Below are 6,826 nucleotides of genomic sequence, written 5' to 3'. Positions count from 1 at the left end.
TGCTTACGGTGTGCGCTGTTGTAAATCTGAAAGGAAGAGTTCCTAACAGAGAGAAAATGCTCTTCTCCTTTCTGAAGTGATTAACGGGGGTCTGGTAGAGGTGTGCGGATCGATCCAAATATCGATAATATCGATACCAACGCTGGTATTGGTATTGAGCAATACTCGTGTAAAAATATCGATATTCAAGCTTTTTTCTATGCCGCACGCACTGACTGCTTCGCACGAGATTCACCACAGTCTACTCTCTGGTCTCTTGTTGTTGCACATGCGTCACATGGCTCAGCAAAGCCAGCCAAACCGCCATGCAGGTAGGCTCAGCCTGGCCCCGCCCACTCAGCGCTCTCCTCGAGTCGACACGCCTCTACCTCAGGAGATTTGTGTTGAGTGATATTTTTTTACACTCTGTTTATTTAAGAAAAACTTGCATTTGAATTGCACTGAAAGGAAGACAATTCCTTATTTTTTATAGTTTTTCCAAATGACAATTGTATTAAAAAAAAGAAACAAAGAACTAGAAAAGATGTCTAGTGAGGGGAGAATTTTTATTTTATTTTTTTATATTTCTTTATTTTATATTTAAACTTTGTTTTGTTACTGTTTCATTGTTTCTAAACAAAAAATGTTGATTGTGATACTAAAGTATTTTGTTATCACTTACAATGTTTGGTGAAATTATATCCTAGGTTTTTGGATCATTTGGATCTATAAAGCTTAAATATTAAAAAGTATTGGTATCAGTATCGATATCGGCAATACTGGCCCTGCGTTTACTTGGTATCGGATCGATACCAAAATTCCCGGTATCGCCCACCTCTAGGGTCTGGCAGTAAACCCCCCACCCTCAGTTATTTTAGCTTAAGGTGTGTGAACAGCAGCGGCGGGGTGGAGTACGGCTCCAGCCTCGACGGTAAAAGAGGCGGGTTAGTTACCTAGGCTCTCCACAATAGTTTACACCCTTATACTGTCTTATTATTCCGTTTAAAACAACAAAACTGACTGGAACGAGCTGAAAATACGCCATTAATGTTCTCTTTAACTACACAGCAGCGTTAAAGGGAACATGAAACACTTCAAGTATTTAGTATAATTCACAAGATGTATTTTCACTCTAACAAATCTGATAGGTTTAACAGTTGTCAGTGAAGCGGAATTAAAATAATAAACAAACTAAATGTCATTTTTTTAAGTAAGGGCAGCGCCATCTTGTCCCAGCGCTGAAAGTGACGTCACGAGGTTGATTCCCGAACGCCTCACTACTATAATCTATGAGTCTACCGTAAATTAATTCCTCAATAGATCATAAAATCCAATCCAAAACTCAATGCAGAGGGGGGGGGGAGCACTTTTGTATTTCCCCTGTGTGTAGTAATTCTGGGAGTAGTGAAATTTAATAGGGTGAGGAATGAGAAATATTTACTTTCACTTTCATACCTCGCCTCGTCAGCTATTCTTCAGCGGTGGCTAGCGGCGCTGAAGCGCGAGAATCCTCCGGTTAACTGCAATGCTAGGGGTTAGGAGCGAGCACTTTCTAGACCAGGACTATGAAGGAGAGGGGTTTGAGTCGGGAGCATTAGCGCCTGATAAATAAGCTGCAGTTCGAGGCTTTTTTCCTCCGTTTTTTATTTTTCCTCTGATCAGCTGGAATGTACAGACCATCCGACTGAGGGTACCGTTACTATGAGAGCAGCAGCTGTACGAGCCGCACGGAACGAGAACAACGCGCTCACCCAGCAGAGCAGCGAGAGGTACCGTTACTGAAAGATAACATAGCTAGCGTTAGCTACTTTTCTAGCTATCTTACCATAGGTAGCCAACGCTAGCTAACTAACTAACGCTAACTAGATGAAGCTACCCAGTAAGCTTTCTAACTTCTAAACTGAATGGTTTATTAACCAAACAGCGCCTTGGTGTTTCAATATCCACTTAAATCATGTTCGTTTCATTCAGTCTTAATGAACTCTGGACTTTACATGTTAAATAGCTAAATGTATATAAACTAGCTGGTTAACTGGATGGTAGTGATGCTACCCTTGAACCTGAAGCTTCGAGGCGTGTGTTGAAAAAACGACACGCATTGGTTCGAATCACTGAGCCGATGCTTGATTCGTTCTAGGGTTGTTAGCGGAGATACAGATACAGAGCGATAGATAGATAGATAGATAGATAGATAGATAGATAGATAGATAGATAGATAGATAGATAGATAGATAGATAGATAGATAGATAGATAGATAGATGAGATGAGATGAGATAAGATAGATCTTATATAGATAGATAGATAGATAGATAGATAGATAGATAGATGAGATGAGATGAGATAAGATAGATCTTATATAGATAGATAGATAGATAGATAGATAGATAGATAGATAGATAGATAGATAGATAACATATAGATAGATCATATATAGATAGATAGATAAGATATAGATAGATCATATATAGATAGATAGATAAGATATAGATAGTAGATAATAAAATATTAGAATGGAACCAGTAAGAAAAAGAGGCCGTTCTGAAGTTTGGGAACACTTTGAACTTTTGCCATCAAATAAGGTAGAAAATTATTATTTAGAAAATATAAACTTTGGAAGAAAACTATGCCTTTTAGACATATGGCATTTTATTAGTTCTGTAAGAGTGTACAATAATTATATATATATATAGTTCAATGTGTGTACTGTCATGGCATACATCCAGTAAAAGTGTTGCCTTATGACAACATATTTTGAAATAATTTTTATACAGAGATGCACACCATTTTTAAATGTTAAAATCCCTGTATGCATTTCCTGGTTTAAAAGTTGTGGATGTTTTGCCTCAGGTGAAGTGCCTAGTCTGCTCTCAGCAGTTGGCTTACAACAATAACACCTCTTCAGTGCTAAGACATTTTCGAGCAAAACATGAAAACATTCCTTGCCAAAGCCGAACAACTCTGTCAAGTACCCAAGGTATTGCTTACTCTTTTTTATTAGTTTACATATTCTATCCTTCATCGTATGCCACTCATTATTTATTCTTTCTTGTGAATCCTGTGTATTATTTGGCAAAGGTCACCTTCCAACATAGATTGGTATATACACAGTATGCCAAATTCTAGTGAATCACATTACAAATTCTGTACAATTAAACATATGTAACATATCCCTATATTTGTTCAGGGCCAAGACAACAAATGCTTGACAGTGCTTTGGTGAATATGATTGTTAAGGATTTACAGCCCTTCACAATAGTGGATGATGCTGGATTTAGGGAGTTTGTAGGTATCTTGGATCCTACTTATGTCATCCCATCAAGAAAAGCGTTGAAAAGTATGGTGGAAGCTAAGTACACAGAGACAAAAGAAAAGGCCAAAGAAGAGGTGCAGAAAGCCACAGCTGTGAGCCTTACATCTGACATGTGGACATCTATACATGTCACTTAATAAATGAGAAGGATGAGCTATCAACTTTTCTGCTGGGAGTGGGAAAATTCCCAAAGTCTCATTCTGCTGAAAACTTGGCTGAGGTGAAGACAGCTCTGATGGCAGAGTGGGGTATTCAGAAGAAGGTGAGATGTCTTGTGACAGATGCAGCACCTAATATGGTGGCATGCGCAGGACTGTTAAAAATGCGTCACACAATCTGCATTGCACATGCCTTAAATTTGATTGTAAAGAAGGCCATAGATCAAACACCTGGACTGGAGCACATTAGATCAAAGGCCAGAAAGATTGCTGGATATTTCAGATCCAGCACAACTGCCAAAGAAAGACTGTTCCAAATGCAAGGGCAAATGGGTAGGCCTACACTTAAACTCATTCAAGAAGTAGAGACCCGCTGGAACAGCACTTTTGCCATGCTGCAGAGGATGTATCAGCAAAGAGAGCCAGTTGGTGCCGCTTTAGTCACACTGAAGACAGATTTGACACCTTTGACTTCAGAAGAATACCACACCATTAATGAGTGTCTCGGTGTGTTATCTACATTCAATGAAGCAACCACTGAGTTATCCGAGGAACGGAGAGTGTCAGGATCCAAGGTAATTCCCTTCATTCGAATGCTGAGACATGCCTTGAATACAAAGCAGTCACAAGCACAGGATGAAAAGTCAATGCAATTGTGCAGCAACCTGTTCAGATTGCTAAATGACCGAGTGTCCTCCTATGAAACAATGAGCATCATGACACTGGCCACTCTTTTAGACCCACGATATAAAACTGTGGGATTCTGTAGCCAGTCTAATGCTCAAGCTGCTGTTAAACATCTCACAGGAGAATGTGCAACTGTAATAAGGATCCAAGAACAACAAAACACTCCATCTACGTCCAGTGCCACCAGTCAGCCACAATTAGAAGCAACAGTAGCCTCATCCAGTACTACACCTAGCACAGGTACTCCCTATGAAACTTTGTTTTTACTTATAACTGTCATGAAAATGTAGCCAAATGCTTTAAGAAATATTTGACTATTATGCTTCTTAATTCTTTCAGGTGAAGGGCTGTGGGATTTGTTGGACAGCCATGTGGTAGAAACCAGGAGAGTAAGAAATGCCACTGCAGATGCCACTGTTGAGGTCCAGAGGTACCTAAGTGATCCAATCATACCACGGACTGAGGATCCCTTGAGATTCTGGGCATCACAGAAAAATGTGTATCCCCACCTTTATCATCTTGCACTGGAGTTTTTATGCACACCAGCCTCCTCTGTCCCGTGTGAGCGGATTTTTTCAAAGGCTGGAGAAGTTGTGACTAAAAAAAGAAACCAACTGAACCCCAGCACTGTGGAAAAAATCTTATTCCTAAATAAAAACTAAATTACACATGTACATAACCACGTCCATTAAATATGTGCCCCCTGCCCCTTACACAAGCACCTTCACCTTTATGAGCATACATTTCTTTCATCAAATTCTTCCAAATCCCCCATGCAGCATATCTACATGAGCCTTGCCTATGGAAAAATAGGCAATGGACTAGTGATACATGTAAACATGTTACAAACCCTGCTTGGAAAGATGTGAATAATAGTGAATAATATAATTTAAAAATTTGGTATATTAACAGATTAATAACATGGTGAAGGGAAAAAAGCAACAATGTGAATGCAATTAGAATTACAAGTGTAGTTTCTCCAGTGTGCCTTATCAAGGTACATTCTAAGTGTATTATATATTAATTAAAAATATATTACAGTTATGTCTTTTAATATAATGCATTAAATTATCCAGACATCAAAGTATTCTTCCATTTCCTTTTTTCAGTTTTTATTTAAACCTCAAATGTCATGTAAATGCACTGGAACAGGTTTAAAAACTGTAAAAAGACAAAAAAACGCCCCTCGTCCTTTAAATACACAAAGCACTTTCAGGTTTTGCCCACCAGGTGCCGCTGATGTCCACTGTGTTATGAAGCTCCGAGTAATGAACCTTTTTTCGATACAATTAGGAAAAAGGCTTCAGTGCTTCAGAAAGCCTCGGTTTGCCATCACTACTGGATGGCAGTACCTACTGTTGACTGGCTGCAGGGTTTCTGCACGGCTCCACGTAGAGAGAGAATAAACACTCCCAAAACGTCCCTCTCTCAGAAAAGCATCTGAAAAGTCCTGCTCAGGTTTATACAGGAAAGATCTCTGAGTAAATGCTCCATGTTAGCCTAGTTTTGCTTCGTCTTTATCCATAATCTAGCTCAAACGTAACAAACCTAAATATATTATAATTAAGTGTCTAAACATTTTATATAAAAAAATCCCCCCAAATAAATTACATTATATTTAATCCCTTAGAAAACTTGTACAAACTGAAATGTTTCATGTCCCCTTTAAATTATAACTTCAATTCAGCTGCGACCCCAAGCGGACAAAAGAGAAAAAACTAACAGCGCTCAACACTCTGAACAACACTGCCATCTACTGACCATTCTAATAACACTGGTTCTTCACCCTTCAAAAATATTTTTATTATTAAATGTATTAAATGTATTAAATGTATCCTGCTCTTGTTGGGGGAACTCTACTTGTTTTTATTAGGTTATGGGACATTGCTGTAAGGGTATGGTTGCATTGACTCCCAACTTCCGTTCAGAGAGAACACATGCCAGGCATCAGCTCCTATATTCTATTTTACACAGCATAAAAATATTACACGTTATAGCACGAACCTCGAGTGTATTATTGTGATTATAACACTTACATTTTCGCTGTTTATTGAAAGATGTTAAGTTAAAGAGGAGGAGAAAATACAATATGTTTGGTTATAAACACTCCGCGAGTTAAAATCGTTCTATTGATGCTCTGCTTGTAGCTGATTACCTTGTTGGTAAAGTAAGCGGTTAATGCTGAAAAAAGCATTGTATTCTGGGAATTGTAGTGAGGGTGTGTAGTCGCCTTGGTGCTGCACAAGAAGCCTCGTTCACTCTCGTTTCAGCACGACCCAGGCTACAATAAATGCCCAGAATCTTCCCGTTGGAAAAGAACCAAAGTTTACACCAGAACGGGTGGAAAGGAAAGTTAAGCTCGTTAAGATCACGGAGCTGCGGTGGAAACTAGCAGTGTGAAGACAGCATGCTGCCTTTTTGACTTTATGACATTATTTGAATCTGATAGAAGAGACCAGGGATTATTGTAACACTTTTTTATATTTTTCCAATAAATAATGAAATAATAATTTACACTGGGATAGCCAATTTGTTATATCATGAATTCCAATGTGTCAGCTACTCTACTAAAACAATGTATATAATTAGTTTTATGGCACATTTTAGCATTTAAGGTTTTACGATTTAAATGCAGTCACTGTCTCAGGGTATACAGGGGCAGTTCTATCATGTCTAAAATGTACATAATTA

Source organism: Astyanax mexicanus, chromosome 3 (assembly GCF_023375975.1).
Source record: "Astyanax mexicanus isolate ESR-SI-001 chromosome 3, AstMex3_surface, whole genome shotgun sequence".
Classification (NCBI taxonomy): Eukaryota; Metazoa; Chordata; class Actinopteri; order Characiformes; family Acestrorhamphidae; genus Astyanax; species Astyanax mexicanus.
This window is presented reverse-complemented; position numbering follows the sequence as displayed.